Source organism: Miniopterus natalensis, chromosome 9 (assembly GCF_054644295.1).
Source record: "Miniopterus natalensis isolate mMinNat1 chromosome 9, mMinNat1.hap1, whole genome shotgun sequence".
NCBI lineage: Eukaryota > Metazoa > Chordata > Mammalia > Chiroptera > Miniopteridae > Miniopterus > Miniopterus natalensis.
The window spans coordinates 24,297,299-24,317,500 of NC_142089.1; positions in this window are offsets into that span (position 1 = coordinate 24,297,299).

A 20,202-nucleotide genomic window follows, 5' to 3' on the forward strand; every position below is an offset into this window, starting at 1 on the left:
ATTTAAAATAGGTTTATCCCAATAGCCACTCTGGAGCAAGCAGTCCTCTGTTCTTATAAGTTGTTGTAAAGGCTTCTGTTTATGGAGCACCTACTATGTGCCAGGCACCGCTACAGGCACTTTAAATGTGCTCAATGATATAATTATTATAATAAACCTGAGAGGTGAGTATTATTTCAATTTTATAGAGTAATAAACTAAAGAACATAAAAGTTTAACCTTCCCAGGGTCACACAGAGCATCTGGGGCATTCAGGATTTGCAGCCAGATCTGCCTGCCACTGAACACCAGGTTCTCCCCATTAAACTAGGTGGGCTCAAGCTGAGAAGCTCAGTTCAGGTTCAGAACAGGGCTGGCTTGTGCTGTGCAAGGAGTAATGAGAATTCCTAACACATTCCCTTCTCCTGTTCTATTTCTGAGGGCTCACTTGAGGCTCAGGTCTGTCTCCTTAACCTCTGGAACAGTTATCACATCAGCGTAATAATCTTTCGCTATTGATGACTTAGACAGCTTTTTATCTTTTATTTTTTGTTTGATTCCAGAGCCCTGGCTCTTAGTAACTTTCTTAAAATTTTCACCACTTTGTCCCCTTGAAAAAACTTATTGTTTTTTTTAAAAAAACTTTTTATTTTGAAATAACATTAGACTTACAGAATAGTTGTAAAAACAGCAGAGTTCCTGCATATCTTTCACCCAGTTTTCCCACTGTTAACATCTTACATAACCATAGTGTTATCAAAAGTAGGGAATTAACATTAATACGACACTATCAACTAAATGACACACTGTATTTGGATTTCACCAGTTTTTCCACGAAGGTCCTTTTTTTTCCCTGCTCTAGGATTCAATTAAAGAGCCCACGTTGCTCTTAGTTGTCATGAATCCTTAGTCTGTTCCAATCCCTAACAGTTTTCAGTCTTAATTGTTTTTCATGATCTGGATCCTTTTGAAAATATTGTTCACTTTTTAAAAGTACCATTTGATCTGCATTTATCTGATGTTTTCCCATTATTATATTGAAATTATGTATTTTGGTAAAAATACATATCAGGGACTACATTGCTATATCCTTTTACTGGTGATATTAACCTTTGATGCTTGGTTAAGACGGTGTCTGCCAGGTTCCTCCACTGAAAAGTTACTATTCTTCCCTTTGTCACTGATAAATATGTTAAAAGAGGCAATTTGAGACTATGCGAGTATCCCTTTCTTCTCAAAGGTTTGTTTTGTTTTTAATTGTGGGGAAATATACATAATAAGACAAAATTTACATTTTAACCATTTTTAAATATACGGTTCTGTGTCATTAAGGACATTGGCATTGCTGTGCAACCAGCACCATCACCCATCTCTAAGACTTCTTTTTAGTGGTGACATAAACTTTCCTTTTTTTTATTGAGGTATAATTGGCATATAACATTTTACTAGTTTCAGGCGTACAACATAATGATTTAACATTTGTAGATAGTGCAAAATGATCACCACAATAAGTCAAGTTAACATCTGTCACCAAACATAGTTACAAAAATATTTTTTCGTCATAAGGACTTTTAAGATCTACTCTCTTAGCAATTTTCAAATATGTACTACAGTTTTATTAACTGCACTCACCATGCCATCCATTATATCCCCAGGACTTACTTATAACTGAAATTCTGTACCTTGTGACTCCCTTCACCCATTTCACCCACTCCCCACCCCAACATGCTGACAAGAGAGACTTGGAACAGCTTGAGGACAGTGGGACCTTGGAACAGAAATGGCTGGTACCAAAGACAGTCCACACACCACCACTGGCCGTAAGATGCAGACTCACTAATCAATCATGACCCTCCTTCCCAAGGCCAGGGCAGCCTCAGGCTCCTTCTCAGCACAAGGGATTCCTCCAATGGATTAAACTGGCCCAGGGGGTGAAATTCTTTTCTCTCTGTCTTAGACATATGATAACCATATTTCCTATATATGCAAAATTCAGATATGTGGTTTGACTGACAATTAACTTCCTGATTTATGTGTCTATTTATTTTACAAAAGCATACAATCAAATCACATTCAGTCATACATTGATGACTGAATCACTTTTAATGAACAAAATGAAAGTACCTATAATTGGAATTGTCCCCTGAAAATCTAGGTGGCCATGGGTGCATACCCCAGGCCTGCACAGAAAAGACATTCAAGTGTGTGGGGGAACCAGAGGACAGGAGAACTGAGATAGAAGAAAAAGAGGAAGTAGAGGAGCCCTGTGGATAAAAATCTGTTGACAGCACCATCTCGCCAGAGTTCACACCTGGGTGGGGAATTTCCTGAACCTATAAATTATTTTTACATGCCTTGATTCAATAGAGAAATATCCAACCCATACACTCATCTGATGGGAAAGAACACTGTGGTGCACACACCAGATGCACGTGGTGAATCTCCCAGACGGCAGTTGGTCAGGTCCTATGCCAGACTCAACCAGGCTCCACTGATTCCAACGCCTGACCTCCCCTTGTGTCTCACGGATAGATCCCCAGCCACTCACAAGAACTGGATGGATTGGGTAATTGGAAAAATCCACATATCCAGGAGTCTGAAATAGCAGAACTGCTGCTGAGCTTGTCCCAGTTCTTTGTTTCTGCCTTTGGGCGACAACCACCCTTTCAATTTCTTATCTCAAATAACTAAGCTACTTCCACTAGAAGAGAAATGCTGCCAACCACCTTTAAGACAACAAGACTCCACAAACACCCTAGTGGCAGAGCCTACTAGGTGACTCCAGGATCCGTGCAATGATCTCTCCTGGGTACCAGGAAGACTGTATCCAGGGAGGGGACAGATACCCAATCTCCATCCTGGGCCCTTGGTCCCCATCTGCCACCACTCCTCTCTGGGGCGTCCACCTGAGAGAAGCACCAGGCTTCGCAATGATGCCCACAGCAGATGGTGGCTGGCACCTGGCTGGTCCCTGCAGCAGGCTCTGCCTCGCAGCTGCACTGATTGCCTGCCTCAGCTATTTGGAACCCCTTGGAGCTCTCCAAGGTACTGACCCTCATTCCTGGCTGGGCCCCTAAAAACACTGCTGTGGCGAACAGTGGTTATTCAGTTTTTTAAAAAATATAATTACATTCTTTTTCTTTCCTCCTTATAGTCCTGTTTCTTTTTTAAAAATTTTTTACACAGTTTTGTTGATTTCAGAGAGAGGAAGGGAGAGGGAGAGAGAGATAGAAATATCAATGATGAGAGTCATTGATCGGCTGCCTCCTGCACGCCCCCCACTGGGGATCGAGCCCGCAACCCGGGCTTGTGCCCTGACCAGGAATTGAACCATGACCTCCTGGTTCATAGGTAGATGTTCAATCGCTGAGCCATGCTGGCAGGGCTGACTGCATTCTTTTAGAAAGGAATCAATTCAAAACAAATTTAGCTTCATTATTGTACTATTTAAAGAAGAAAAGATATTTTCTATTTTTCTAGTAATACAGAAAAATATATACTCATCACTTTGAGAAGTAGCTTTTTAACTCTCCCCACCCCATTTATAGTGTGGGTCTTTCTGAGAAGCCAGGAAGCCTATGTGGCACGCAGGCCACGGGTTTCTCTACAATCGCCCTGAAACTGTAATATCCCCAAGTTCTCACTCCCTTGGGCCTCACCTGTTCTACTTCTTGGCCTTGGGTACTTCCCAGCCTCTCCCTAGCAACTCCAGACTCCTAAGGTGCCTCTATTCAGTCCCTAAAGGGCACTATGTCTGTTTATTGACCTGTTTATCTTTCCCACTGGTCTTAGTTCTCCAATGACTAGATCCTTTCTACCTGCTGCAGGGTGTGATCCATGAGGTCCTTAGTGTTTATTGGATAGAAATGAATAAACTCCAGCTATGGCCCCATCTCTTAAATCCTTGGCTTGACCTGCTCTCTGTGGCCATCCATGGCCATTGTGCCTGCCAACCAGCTGAACTCTTCCCCTGATGGTGGGGACAGTGGTCTGTGCTGGTCTCCCACTAAGAAAAAACATCATTGGAAACTTCAGGCTCCATGTCCTCTGCTTCTCTGCTTGCTTGCTGTTATATTCCCTAAAGAAAGAGAGCCCAGAGGTGGCTGTGGGCTATACTTGCCACACCCCCCACAAAAATACAACGATAAGAATGAATCGTTCTTTAAAACACTATTTTGCACTATTCTTAACACTTTACATGTATTTGTCTGTAAGGCAGTTGCTGGCATTACCCCTGTTTTTAGACAGTGGAGCAGAATAGAGAGGTTATGTGACTCACCCGAGATCATGCAGCTGGTCAGTGATGGACCCAGACCACAGCTCCAGGCCGGGCCCCTCCAGGGGCACTGCCCTTAACCATGCGCTGTGCTGCTTCCCACTGAACTCAGAGCATCGCTGGGTTCGGGGGGCAGGGAACAGCAAAACATCAGGAGAAGGTGAGAAATTTGGAGGTAGGAAGTCAGGGAAGGTGTGAATTCTTTTTTTTAAGGGTCACAATACATTCCTAAAGGGGGGCAATATTGACAAAAATGGCAGCTACTGAGGTTGTAAAGGCAGGTCCTGTCTAGTTCCCAAAGAGTCATATAATTTAGGGCTAGAAAAATCACCTTATGTTAAAGATGCGCAATTAACCAAGTAATAAGGAAGAGCGCCCAGAGGCACCTGCTTGGGAAAACAGATAGGTGCTCAGTCAAACCTTTGTTACAATAGTATAAAAGACCCCAAGATGAAATTTTAGTTAACTAAACTGCCCAGGTCTTTAAACCATGCGCTGCCTTCAGACAGACAGCAGCCCCATGGCCACCGGGGTGTGGGCGGCTGCCCCAGCCCAACCAGCTCTCCTCAAGGGGGCGCCAGAGTCAGCCCTTGTCTGAATAGAGCTTCACCCAAACTTACAGACGCCTGCACCACAAACATAAAACTCTATCTCAGCCTAAAATGGACAGATGCCTAATAGGATGCCAGGGATTTGGCACAAAACAGAGGATAAGGCCAGCTGGGGAAATGTCTGAATTCTAGACTCTACTCAGCAGCTTTCGAGCATCCCCTCTGTAAGAGCTGGGTCACACCTGTATTGTGTTCCCATCTGGACACCTCATTTTAAGTGTGATAGTGACAAGTTTGTGCAAGGAAGGGAAGTTCACAAATACCCAGACTGCTTGAAGAACCCAGGGCTCCTCCGCCCAGAGATAGTGAACCACTGGGCTGAGATCCCACTACTCAGTTTCTCCATCTACGAAGTGAGAAATGTCCCCTCCCTGGGACAGATGCGACGGAGTGGTGAAGTTTCTCTGCTCCACAGACGCAGCCTGTTAGGACAGGGCGGGGGAGCACAGCAGTTTTCTGGAACTAGGTAAACCCACCACACCCCCATGAGTCTGTGCTCTGCGGGCCTTGGAGACCCTTAGAGCAAGCACAAGCCTTATCTGTCTCCAGGTCCTGGTCCAAGGCTTTCGCGTGAGGGGTGAGAACTCCAAGGTCCCAGATCCCAGGAATCCAGTCACCTAGTCTCCCCTCTGGCACTTTCCATTTGGCCTGCAGCCTCCGCCAGCAGGGGGCACCACTATGTTCCAAACACATCTTGTCTTTCTGGTGACCAGAACGCAGGACTGGCATGGCAGCCTGAAAACAGTGACTCACACATGTGCCCGGCAGTCACCACCAGCCGGTCCTCTTCCCAAACATGCTGGCAAGACTCGGGGGCAGAGAGGGAGCCTGAGAGACTGGGAGCCCACATGCTTTCTTCCAGCTGTCTCTCTCTAGCCATTAACAGACGTGCTATTTCTCTCCCGGGACCACAGTGAATAGAAATTACTGTGGAAGTCTTCTCTTTGCCTCTGGCCAGAGGGAATATATCTTCTAGGCGAAAAGAAGCCAGAGAGCCATTAAATAGGAAGGGCCATCAGAGGTCATCAAGTGCCTTCTGGCCCCACAGCATGCCGTACAATGCCTTCCCTTTAATTCCAGATCAGAGCAGCAGGGTCTGAACACGAGGTCTTTCCACCCAAAAGAGGCACATATAGAAGGAACCACGACAGTGTCTGTCTCAAACATTCAGGACAACATCTCATGGTGGAAGCTAGGTTCTTCCCGAACCATGTGGCATGGCGGCCTGGGCCTCCCCACTTAAGGGGTGTTTGGGACCCCAGTGCCTTCCTGCAGCTATCCACAGCAGCCCCTTCTTGACCCTCACACAACCCCTCCTCCAATGGCAGGGGCTTCATCTCATGACATTCTTGACCTTGGTCACTGTTAGTTTTGCTATCTTAAAAAAATTCTCAGAAGATGCTGAGTAGCGAGAGCCAAGAAGACAAGGACATTTTTTTGGCCAGGGATGAAATTCAAGCCCCAATACGTCATGTCTGTGAGGCTTGTGGAAAGCTGGCTTCTGACCACAGAGGTTAAAGAGTGGGTGTCCCTCAGCCAGCACTCAGCAGACATTTATCTGGCATGACCTCTGCACTTGCATTGCCAGGGCTAGAGCTGCCCAGAGAGCAGGGGCACAGGATGACCACGCCTGCTCCCTCCCCATCTTATACCAAGCCTATGTTCCTTCAAGTGCACAGTCAGCCCCTGACCACCATGGTGGTGAGTATGCTCCCATTTCACAGATGAGGAAACATAGGCCCAAAAAGGTTAAGGGAAATGCCCAAGGTCATGCAGCTAAGAAGCAGAAGCAGAACTTGAACTTGGGCCTTGCTACCCCAAGGCCAGTGCCTCTCACCACATTACAGCTGGGGAGCTTATGAAACCTGGTGAAACATTTTCTCAAACCCAGTCTCTGAATCAAGAATTGGCCTCAGATATGCTAGGCTAAATCCCCAGAGCCTCCCCCAGCATCCTAATCTTATAATTATTACTCATTTATGACTACTCTCCACAATTCTCTCCACCAAAAGCTTCATTATGCATTAATATGTCTCAGTCCCAGTAATATTTATGTTTCAATTCCACAGGTATTTATAGGCACCAAAGGCGTTAGTTTACCCATTTTCAGTGGAGAGTTGCTTCTTCGTTCTAATAAATCCATTTGTTTCTATTGCCCATTGATTCAAATGCATTTATTGAGGGTATAGGCACTGTTCTAGGTTCTGGGGCTACAACAGTGATCAGGACAGATAAGGTCCCCGCTAAGGCAGAACTCACATTCCAGCAGAGGAGACACATGGTGAACAAGTAAATAAGACAATTTCCAGTAATACATGCCTTGAAGAAAATGAAACAAAAGGTGACTTTTTTCAAAGTTTACAACAATTTGCATGGCTGGGAGAATTTTAACTACTTGTAAAGATTTCTACAAAGAATTAGTTGACTATTTTGAAATTTAGCTTAGTTTTTAGTTTTAATTTATTTGCAGCTGCTGCAGTGAGTTTATTTTGCCATGGTTCGCCAAAGTCCAGTGTATTATAAGTTTTTCCTTGCTTTCAATCTATGACTTTTGGGAGGTGACATTTAAATTGATACCTGATAACTGAGAAGACGACAGCCATATAAAAATCAGGTGGAAGAAAGTTCTAGGCAGAAGGAACAAGTACAAAGTCCCTGAGGTGGCAATGATCTTGGCCAGTGTTAATGGGGCTTTGGGAGCTCAAGGAAAGCAGGGGGGGCTGAGATAGGCTAAGTCACACAGCCTCTTAGGCCAAGGAAGGAGGTTTGGATTTTATTCTAGTTACATGTAGAATGTCCCCCCAGAATTTAGGAATAAAAGAGCCTTCAGAATTAAACCACTAACACCCACACACCGCTGATGCAACTAACCACCTCTTGGCTCCTGGAGTGAGTACCCAGAGCATAGTGAAGCACCCCAAACTAATCGAGGTGGCCTTGGAGGCAGGGCCAGAACTAGCAAGCAGTAATTGGCAGACCCAGCATTTGAACCAAAGGCAGCCTGACTCCACGGTCCTGAGCCTTTCTCCACTCCAGCCTCTCAGAAGCGCCCACGTAAAGCTTAGGCACAGAGCAGCAGAACGATAGCAAGGAGGCAGAGTAAACCCCACCGCTTAACCCTAAGCACAGCCTATTGCAGCGCTTTCCTCGTGGCATATAAAGGCAGCCGCAGGAGACAAGAAGCCCACCGTGTCTCTCATTTCAGATCAAATCCAGAAGGCAAGCCTTAAATCTGATAACAACTAATAGCGGCCTTTCCTACAGCATTTGTTGCCAGTTCACAATGTGTGTTTTTACATGTGGTTCCCAAAGGCCCACGAGAAAGATGGGGTGGAAGCCTGGACTCCTAACGATGCCAACTCACTTCCTCGCCGTGCCTTTGGCCTCCACTAGCACAGCCCACCTGGAAAACTCATCCCTGTCCTTCCAGATTCCACTCCAGGATCAGCTCCTCCAAGAGGTCTTCCCTGACCATCTCCATCCCCTTTTATTTTATTTTATTATTTATTTATTTATTTATTTAAAATATATCTTTATTGATTTCAGAGAAAGGACGGGAGAGGGAGAGAGAGAAGCATCAATGATGAGAGAGTCATTGATCGGCTGCAGCCCACAACCCGGGCATGTGCCCTGACCGGGAATCGAACCCTGATCGCCTGGATCCTAGGTCGACACTCAACCGCTGAGCCATGCCCGGCCGGGATCTCCATCCCCTTTTAGACCAAATTAATCACTAAGCACCTCTCTTTACCACACTCACCACACTGTGTGCCTCTGATGGCTTACATGTCGGCCCCCCACTAAACTGCGAGCAAACTGAGGGCGGGGATTGTCACTCACTGTCAAACTGTTCATGCCCATCATAGCGCTGAACAGAGAGTAGATATTTAGTGAATGCTTGTTGAATCCACTGATGGCTGGGAAAGGGTTTCTTATCAGTGCTGGTGAGTGGCTTTAGCCCACATTTTCAGCCATGAGAAATCGCCATGTAATATAGGTCATGACAACGGTGGTGAAACATAAGAGGGACAATGGAGGGACGTGATGCTGGAGAGACGAGGCTGGATCGGAGGAACTGTAAAGAAGGTCAACACAGCAGAGAGAGCAGGATGGGGCGGGGATGGGCAGGGTTTGGCAGGAAACAGGGCGGAAGTGAGTCAGAGGTAAATTACCTGAGGTCCTTGCGTGGGATGCTGGGGAAACGAGGACACTGCCTGCAGGGATGTCAAGGCTGAGCAGGGGACAGGGAGACTGGGGTAGCTTTGCATATTCAGCTTGGCTTGTCAGTGGGATCCCGGGTCACCAAGGGGACCTGTGGTTTGATGCTCCGTTTAGAGATGTGAGTAGTGCTTGATAATTACAGCCAGGAAGGTGATGGTTAACCCGTGCCAAGGTAGGCAAAGGGAAACGAGAGCCACCAGCAGCTCCAGGAAAGGCCTTATAAAATCACAAAACCTCCTACCTGAGCATCAACAGGGCTTCTGCAGCACTAATAAGCGTCTTCTTCATGTCCCTTTTTGTCTTCCTTACCCAAATGCTAGCCCAGAGTGGGGAACTTGCCCTCTTTGAGAAAACAAAGAGCAGTGGAGTGCACTGTGGAAAGAGCATGGGCTTTGAGGGGAGACTGGCCTGGGTTCTAACCCTGATTCTGCTGCTTGAGCTGAGTGACTGCAGGTCAGCCAGCTCTACTGTCCATGGAACGACAGCACAGCAACATTACAGATGCACAAAGACTGGGAGGAGATGTCTGTGATGTCTAAACACACAGAAGGTAAATTTCTAGAATATACAGGGAACCAATCAGAAAAGGACAGGAAACTCAATAGAAAAATGACAAAGCATTTGAGACCAAAGGGGGAATTCAAGAGACCTCTAAATTTATTAGTAAGTAGAAAAATGTCAAAATCAGCACGGTGAGATACTATTAAGCTCCCATGTTGTAAATATGGATAATACCTGTGCTGGCGAGCATGTAAGGCAGTGGGAATCTTCATGCCCTGTTTGTGGATGACACTGCATAGGGGCTCAGCCATTCTGGAAAGCAATCAGGCAGGACTTAGTTTAAATAAGTGTTTCTCTTTCTTGTGACCCAGAAAGTTCATGCTCAGCTATAAATCCCAGAGAAATGCTCACAGGGTCCTACAAGGGGTCATCTATGAAGAAATGTGTAAGTATTAGTTCTTGTGACTAGGAATGGGAGGCAACCAAAGTGCTTGAGACTGGAGGAAACGGTCAGGAGAGATCATGATGGACCTGGCACACCAGTGACTAGCACACAGTCATTAGAAGCCACGCAGGAGGGTGTACCTTGGCATGGAGAGGTCTTGCCATGGAACACTGAGTGAGCACGAACACCATCGCTGGGTATAACATGACTCCCGCCTTTCCAGGAGGAAGCAGGTGTTCACATCTAGTGCACTAGCTGATGCACTCTCAGGGCTGGGGGGGAATAAATATTGGTTCTTTCTTTCCTTGTACCTTCCCAGCTCCAACCCTCATTGCATACCCTCCCCCGACTAGCCCTCCCCTTCCTCACAGGTGGAACCTAAAGCACCAAGGCAGCTTGCCAAGGTCTCCCGGATAGGTAGTTTAAAATGTGGTGCATGGCCAAAGATGAGGGGATGTGTTAAGGGTCCTGGGGCAAACTTAAGTGTAGAAAGAGAATTTTAAAAGCCAGAGGCAGCCAAACCTTGGCCTGAAATCCCAGTGCCTCATGAAGGAGGGAGTGTGATGCTTATGGGCCAGGTGCTCTTATTAAGTCCATTTTACAGACAGGGACCAGAGGCACAGAGAGAATTAAGTAATGTTGCCCAAGGCACTCACTAATAAATAGTAGAACCCATATTAAATAAAGCTCAGGCAGCTTGAATGCAGAGCCCACACCCCTTTTTTGTTTGCACATTTTATTTTATGTGTCTGTGTGTGATGAAATCTTTCAAACATACAGCAATGCACAGACTAAAAAAGAAGACACTGTGCCTATTGCCCAGCTTTATCCAGTCCACTGCCCTGTAACCACAAAGCAGTTCATTCTCGATAGTGTTCATTTGTTCCTTTTGTCTTTTTTTTTTTTCTTGGTCTGTCTTGCTAAAGGATTCTTTATCTTTTGTTTTCTGATTTAGTTGCTTTTTTTCTGTTGGTTCTTTATCTATTTTATTAATTTGGTCTTTAACATTTTCTTTCTTCTACTATCTCTGAATTCACTCTTTTGTTCTTTTTCTTACTTTTGGGATGGATTCTCCTATTCAAATATAAATATTTGCAGCTCTACATTTTCCTCTCAGAGCTGTTCTGGACATTTCCTGCTAGTTTTGAAATGTAGAATTTTCATTACCATTCAATTCAAATATGTACTTTTTATTAAGATTTCTACTTTGATGTATTAATTATTCTAAAAATAATTTGATTTAGAAATATTTTTAAGATTTTCTAGCTTATGGGGGATTGGTTACCTTTCAATTATTTACTTCTAAGTGAAGTCTTTGTGGTCAGATATATATATGATATATATGACTGGATAGAGCTGGGCAATATATATATGATATTAATTTTTTCTGTAATTAGAGATATATATGATATTAGTTATTTTTATTACTTGATATTTGCTACATTATCATTTTTATAAATGTTCATTTGTGCTTGAAAAGAATATGCACTGTTCAATTATTAGAGGCAGGGATTTTATATAAATGATTTAGATCAGCATCAACAAATGTGCTATAAGGGCCAGAGAGTAAATATTTTCAGCTCTGCAGATACAGTCTGTCAAGCTACTGAACGCTGCTGTTGTAGCACAAAAGTAGCCACAGTCATGACTAAATAAATGAATGTGGCTGTGTTCCAATAAAACTTTACTTACAGAAACAGGCCGTGGGCTGCATTCAGCCCACAGGCCATAGTTTGCCAATCTCTGCTACAGATCAAGCTTGCCTATTGTGTAGTTAAAATGCAATGTGTCCCTAATAATTTCTTTTTGTCTGTTTACTCTATCAGTTGCAGAGATAATTATGTTTAAATTTCCCTGTATGATAGATAATGGATCCATTTCTCCTTGTCATTCTGCCAGTTTTTGCTTTGTGCATTTTGAAGTTATTAGGTACAAACAAGTTCAGAATTGTTACAGCTTCATGAACCCTTTTTAAAAATCCTTAACAACATTCTTTGTTAGCATGCTGCTCTCTGATGATAATACAGTTCTATCAGTTTTCTTTTGGTAGTATTTGTCTGGCAAATAGCCATCCATTAAAGTTCAAATGTTTTACATATTTAGTTTATATTTACTTGCCCCTGAATTTTCTACCCTCTTTCACATAACAAACAGCCCTCTTGTCACTTTAAATGACAACATAAAATATCAACTTTAAAATATCTAGTCCTAGATATTAATCCACCAAAAAGTTAGCTCCGTGAAGAAAGATATTTTTATGTATTTTGTATTGTATACACTGCTAAATCCCAGGACCGAACAATCCCTGGCATAGAACAGGCCCTCTACAGCTTTATTGCATAAGGCACACTTGAATCTTCATTTCAAGGTAAGATATCATCTGTTCCTAAATAGACAGGTTGCAGGTGGTTTCTCCCCTCCCTAGCTAGGGCTTATGCTTATGACAGGTGGGAACTTGGGCTCAGGGAAGGGAGGCAGAGTGAGTGTCTTTTCCTTTCACTCTCTTGCCCCGTTTATTAAACAGGGCTTCAGACCCCCAAGGGGTTGGGAAGCAGGGGCAGTGAAGATCTTACTTGTCCACTGATCTTACCGGCTCTGCACTCTGTGGGCCGAGCAAGTTACAGTTGACCCCAGCTTCAAGATTCCCCAGCGGGACTCACTGGGCTGCAAGTCCCCTGAAGCAGAGGCTGCCACCTATCCCTCGGGCTACCCCGTCACCTCAGACCAGGTCCTCCAGGGATCCATGGCACAGGGCTCACCCTATCTGCTCAGGCAGGTCTGAAATGGTAGGGTACCCACCTGCCTTCTCTCTGCATGATCTACATATGGAAACCTGTCATGCATCCCTTGTCCTGCCACAGTGGAAATGTGGGTACTTCCCAAATAAACCTTCTACTCCCTCTTCCCTGCCAAGGGCCACTTCAGCATCTCAGTTCTTTGTCAAACATCCAAGTGGATGTCTCCCAGCTGCAGGAGACAAAATCTGGCTCTGAGTAGCTGAGCATTTCCCCCACCCCATCCCAAAACCATACATACTTAGGTTGAGTGGAAAGGTTAGACAGCCTCACCTCTCTATCCTTAGGGGTCTGGACTTCAGTGACTTTCCAAAAATCCTCCTCACAAGATCCTCTCTTCAAAATCCACCTCCAGATCCCCTTTTACATACTGGATCTTACTGACGGGCCTTAGAGTCATGGAACTAGGGGTCAAATATTCCCTTTGGAAATTCTGCATTTTGATCTAGCACCTTATCTTGGTGCCCCTGTCAAAACTTCCATTTAACCTCCTATGTTAGTTGTACATCCTACTGCTTCTCTTTATTGTTTAAACCTAACAATTTCTTATGCACACAAAGTCTGAAGTTATCTCAGTTTTTCAGCTGAATATTACAGAACTTTAGAATGTTTAAAGTCCCCCCAAACTTTTCACATTAAAATTATTATTGTTCAATATTTTAGTTCTACCTGGTTTTCATACTCTCAAATTTGTAATTAAAAAAAAATTTTATTGATTGTATTTGAGAGAGGGAGAAAGAGAAACATCGACCTGCTATTCCACCCATTTATGCGCTCACAGGTCAACTCCTACATGAGCCCCAGTCAGGGATTAAACAACCAACTGGATTACCTGGCCAGGGCTGTGGTTTGTTTCAAAATTAATGTGTGTTGTCCTAAAAAGCAAATGCTTATTTATATCGACACACATGTTTTTCCAGTTTCTTTGACCAATGTTATTCTCTTTTCCTCCCTCCTGGGGATAACTTCCTTCTTCCTAAAGCTTGTTCCACAGTATATCTTATTTTATCTTTATTCTTGAATGATAGGTTAGCAAGGTATAATATTCTATATTAGTTATTTTCTCTCAGCAACTGAGTAATTCCATGGTAGTAGAGGGTGGGACTTCCATTGCTGTTGTGGTATCTATAGATGTAGTTGTTTTTCTTCTGTAGATAATTTGATCTGCCCCAGTTATTTTGAGATCTCTTTTTATCTCCGCTGTTCTTCGGTTTCATCACAATGCACAGAGTTAAAGTATAGTTTTAGTTTCATTTATCCTGCTTAGGGGAGGTCATTGTGATTCCTTTATCGATACATTAACGTCTTCAGTGAGGAAAAGTCCTCAGCCATTATTTATTTGTTTATTGCCTCTTCTAGAATGGTGAGAAAATTAAATGTCTGCAGTGTAAGCCACCCAATCTGTGTATTTCACTATGGCAGCCTGAGCTGACTAGTGCATTGAAGACTGCATCAGCTACTTAAGTCTCCTCACAAGAACTTGAAGATGATGCAGCTATCACAGTCCCCCTCTCACAGATGAAGAGCACAATACTCAGCCTTAGAGTAACCTGACCGAGGTCAACATGGTGAGTTGGCATATTGGAATCTGCCCCTCAGGCCAGGAGCCTCCTTTATATTTCCAGTTTGGGAAGGAGGCAGAGTACCCGGCTGTATCCTGGTTGATGGGCGGTTACTCCTGGCTCTGCCAACTACCTCATTCATGCTCTCCCAGGCACAGGCGACCCAGAGTGGTGACCTAGGGGGACAGAGAGATGAGGAATTCCACTCAGGCTGCACATTCCTGCCCTGCCTTTGGGGAGGGCAACAAAGAAACCCCATTAGCACTGCGTGTGTATGTGGGTGGGAGACAGGGGCTTTTGTCTTCCTCTCTGGCGTCCCTGGGAGCACACACAGCTCTGTTTCCAGGCCCCGATCATTCCAAGAGGGTGCCAGGACACCAGCAAACTCCCATCAGTGACTCAAAAGCACTGAAAACAAATATTTTAAAAATCCATTTATTTCTCTGTTGGCACATAAAAGTCTGGCTCCTTGCAATTTCAAAGTAGGCAGCAGAAGCAAAGAAGCTGGCTGTGGACTCTAGTGAGAGATTTAATCTGTATTAAAAACCACCATTGTATCAGACTTTTCAGTGTTCAGAGCACGTCTATACCAACCCAGCTTTACCTTCGCATCAGGAGTCAGCAGGGTGAGTATCTGAGTATTATTACCCTTAGTTCACAGGTGAGGAATGAAGACACATAGAATGTAAGAAACTGGCTCAGGGAAAAACCAGGGTTACACCCCAGGGCTTCTTACTCTGAACGCCACACTCTTTCCATCTCAGAAGGCTCCTTAACGTGGGAGGTGATATCTGCTTCCCAACTGCTTCAGCTATACATTTCCATTTACTTTTCACTGCTTTTCTGTTTCTCAATCACTTTCCATTCCTTGCCCCATTGGCTGACCTTGTGATACCTCTTCCGTCTGCTATTAGCCAACTTCAGCAATCCACCATTACCTGCAAACTAACTCCCCTCTTGTGCCTAATTCTAGATGAGTTGATTTTCACATTATTTCTGGGTCCCAAAGAGGTTCCAGGTAAGACACCTGAGACACTGCTGATGAGAAGTGGGTGAGGACAGTGAGGAAGGGGCTAGGCCAGGCCTATTCTCCCTCCCAACCCAGCCAGAGCGGCTCTGTCCATCTCTGGGTGACTGTTGGGCTTTGTTTGAAGAAAAGACCCAAGAGTGATTACAGGCCACAGATCTAGATCGTTAATAAATACATTACATGCTCCGGTAATTAAATTATTCCTGTAGAACCAAATCACAGTGCAGACCATGAGGAAGGCTCTTGTCAAGGCTACACTTACACCTCATTGATTCTAATTCCTTGGGCAACCCCAGCAGGGCCTGCCTTTTCTAAAAGGGTGTGCGTCGGGGTAAGATACAGAGAAAGAGGTGGTAGGGGGAGGAGCACAGGAAAGAGAGGAAAGAGGGAAAGAGGGGGAGGAAAGTCACAGGCCTTGGGACTCCTAGAGCAGCTTTTTTTTTTTTTTTAAATATATCTTTATTGATTTCAGAGAGAGGAAAGGAGAGGGAGAGAGAGAGAGATAGAAACATCAATGATGAGAGTCACTGATCAAGCCCACAACCCGGGCATGTGCTGTGACCGGGAATCGAACCCCGATCGCTTGGATCCTAGGTCGATGCTCAACCACTGAGCCACGCCCAGCCGGGCGTAGAGCAGCTCTTCAGCTTCTTCAAACACTGACCTCAGAGGACACCTTTGACAAGAGTCCATTATTTTATTTGCAGTTTCCCAAGTCATGGCTCTGGCCTCCTTGCTTTATGAGTGCTATTTCCTGTGCCTGGAAAACCCTCCCTGCACTGGTTTAGCCCAGGACACCCCACCCCCTCTGGGAGCTGCAGGCTTCTGGGATGATGCCCAACGCCCTATGCCAACCCCAGTGGAAGTGATCACATGCCTGAGTTAGCCAGATCCACTCTGCTCGTCCTTCTTCATGCCAGGCTGAACTCTCCTTGTCACCTCCACGTCCCAGTCCCAGCTCCAAGCCTGACACTTGACCATACGTCTTTCTCACGGAATCAGGCAGCCATGAGTTTGAGTCTGGGCTCAGTCACTTAGTAGCTGCAGACCTTGGAAAGTTACTTGACTTGATGGACTTTTGCTTTTCGACTATGTCCAAAATGTAACCCCTCCTTAAAGGATGGAGAATGGCCTTCCCTGGGGAATCCCAGGAATGGACTGCGGGCTTGGAAGGCATTCCTGAGATACTTTAGGCGGTGGTTCTCCACCTTGGCCACCATCGGAATCAACTGGGAAAACAGAAAACAAAATACAGGACCCAGATCTCACTCTCAGAGACTCTGGTGTAAGAAGCCTAAGGTACAGCCTGGAGGGGATATTTCGCTTCCCAGGGGCAGCCAGGGTAGAGAACCACTGCAAAGCTCAGGTGGAATCTCCGGGACCATAAACGCACGCGTGGGTACCCCACTCCAGTGGTGGTAGGTGCCTGCCTGCACATTATGAATTCTGTGAATTTACAAAAGCTCCATTGTATAGATGAAGAGCCTCAGCTGACCAAGAATATGTGGCCTGCCCAGGACCTTAGAGCTCAAAGTACCAACTCAGGCCCCTTTAGTGACATTTGTCAAGCACCCCATGCCCTGGCCAAGCTCCTCATTCCCTGTCCTGATCTCACCCCCTGTGCAAAGCTTGCATCTAGCGCAGCCCTTCAATCTTGTCCGAGGATGTTTTATTTGGCATACACAGTCTTTTATAAAAGTCTGAATTAGTTGGCTAAGAATCAAGATTTTACATTAAAAGTTTAGATTTCAGGCCAACACTGTGCAACACTCCCACAAGGCAGAGCTCAGCTGGAGCTGGCTCAGTGGCACCCTCCCTTGGACCCCCAGGCTCTCTAGGGGCCACCACTTCCCCATCCTGCATGGCCTGTTGGCCTCACCTGTCTGGCCATGTCATATCCAGTTTTTGACCCCTGCATTGTACCAGAAATAGAGGTGAAGCCTCACAAAATGGAAACAATGTCCACTTAAATATATCATCCTTACTGGACAAGTCAGTCTGCTTTCATCAGAAAAAACTGGAGTCAGACCTGACACACAACTATAAAAATCCTGATGGTGATAGAACAGAAATACCACATCAACACAGTGTTTTCTCATTCTCAACTGCTCTCATGTGCTTTAACTTCCTTGAGTTAGAAAGCCCAGGGGCCTTCCTTCTCTGTCTCCACCCTAACCTGCTGCTTGTCCTGAACAATGGCCTGGATATAAATCCAGATTAGTGGCCACTAGACAGTCAAAACAGAAACCTCTGAGCACAGGAACCCCTTGTTCCTAATGCTTTTCAAAATGATCCTCAGAGATGCAGAATTAAGGGGGGAAATGTGACCCCTAATAAAACTATCAAGGGACAGCGAATGCAATCTAGCACATATGAAATATAGTCAATACAGTCAAAGGTCAGAAGGAAATTTGAGAGGTCCACATAATTTTAGATTTATTAATTATCCTCTTTTTAAAATGTTGCCTTTATGTTCCTAAATTAAAAAAAAAAATAACTCAAGAATCCCTAAATTTCTGCAATTTCCTCATCTGTAAAATGAAATAACAACAACACGTGAGACACTGGGAAAACTGTAAGAGTTAATTCATATGTAGTGCTCAGAACAGCACCTGGCACAGAATAAGGGGTTCACAAATGTGTGCTGCCTTTATTATTACTCAGGTGTACCAGCAATTTATCTTTTCCTCCCCTCTTTCCTTTTCCTCAAAAAAGCTAATCAAACAGGTTTATGAAATTCCCATGACCTCTGTTCATTAAATAAAGGTGGACTTACTCAGCTGTGACAAACTCTGTGTAAAGCTCTCATCGATCCCTTGGATTTGGATGTTTAGGTGACTACAGTGTGTACTATAGAAGAAGCATTTTTGTACAATTCACCAGCTGGAAGAGCTATAAGGAGATACTTGCTTAACTGTTTCTCTGCCAACTTTTTTTTCTCCCCACCAAGACCTGTAAACTCCAGGTCAGGAAATGTGCCTAATTCACTTCTGCCCCTTCAGTGCCCAGCCCGTTAATTAGAAGTCAGTAAACATCAACAATTACGTGATAAATAAATGAATATTCAGACAAGGCAAACATAAATCAAGATAAAGATGTCCCTGTTTCCTTCAGTGGGACAGTCCTGCCAGAAAAAAAATTTTGGCGCCTTAGGGACAGGCTATGGTCAAGGCTGTGGCTCTGCCCAGATCCCCCTTCTCCCGGCTTCAGGGATGTTGCCAGCTGAAGGCTCACAGTTGAATCCCTCCCCAGAAATTGCCTTCAACAAGGGGGCCTGCATGACCCAAAATGGATCACCAAAGGGAGCCACAGACCCTTCCCCAGGGCAGGCTGTATCCAATGGCTGATTGATGAGTTGCATGGGGACGAAGTGGGACAACTCTGAAGAGCCAACACTCTGTAGCACTGAGCCTTGTCGCAACTGCACCATATCCACCTTCCCCTCCACGAGCTTGCTTCCCTTTCTCTCCAGGAAGCCTCCTGCACACAGATCTCCAGCTCCCAGTCTATTTCCTGGGGAACCTGACTTGTGACAGTTGGCACCAGGACTAAGAGCCAGGGAGGTGGGAGCAGGCTGGCTCTTCCTGGGAGTTTCTTATCCCCATACCTGCACAGCTCAGCCCCTCCTTTTACTCATGGCTCATCTCAAATGCACATCTCAGAGAGGCCTTCTCTGACAGTCCTAATGCTTCCCTGCCCGAATCAATTGCTAGCATGGCACCCTAAATTCTCCTTCTATGTAGTCATCAACATCCAAAATTGTCTTGGTCTGTGCTTTCTTGTTCATGGTCTCTTCCTCTGCTGCTCACCACTGGATACTCAGCTTCTAAACAGCTCTCAGCACAATACAAGCCCTTAAGAAATATCTGTTGAATGAGTGGGTGAGAAGATGCACATTCATTCACAGTGGAAAACACTGGGCTGAGAGCTAGCCCTCACCGCTAGCTTTGTTTCTGCCATTAACCACCTGTGTGACTTTAGACAAGTCCCTTGACCTTACTGGGCCTTAGTTTTCTCATCTGCAGAATGAGGTGACCACATGTGGTGATCACCAGGGATTCTGACAGCTCCAGCACGCTATAATTTTACATGGTTATGCAGCTCAAAATTACTCTCTGTAAACTACATAGTAATCATAGAATTTCTGAGCTGGAAAGGAGCCTCCCAGAGCATTTCACAATATCCAGTGAGTATGGGCTTTCAGATGCCAATTTCATGATTACACAAATGCTAGAAAAACTTTCATGTGAGGCCCCATCTTTAAGGATATGTTTAACGTGGGGTCAGTGAGGCTTTAGAGCACTGTGAAATGACCATTCCCCTCTTTCCATAAATACCATGCAAAGTGTTAAGTCTCTTTCTCAAGTCCTATGAGGTAATGATAAAAGTTAACACCGGTGGAGGCTGCCAGCTCCAGCCCATGCTCACGTGAACACTGAGAGCAGAGCCTGGCCCCGAGCAAGCCCTCAAGGAACGCCAGCTCCTCATAGCTTCCTCATTTAGTGCAAACAAGTCACTTTGAGGTGGGTGCTCTCACTATCCACCCTGGATAATGGAGTTATGGGGACTGGAGCGTGGAGAGATCACATCTTGTACCATATATGTCTTTTAGCTGATGGAGCCAGTGGTGGAGCCAGCATTCGGACCTGGAGAGACTGGGTCCAGAGCTTTGCCTTTAGCCACTGCACTGTGCTGACATCCAACACAGTTATACCCTCCCCTTTAAAGACTGGAATCCTGGCTTAGGGACAGGTTACCATTTGACCCTCAACTACAGGCTAT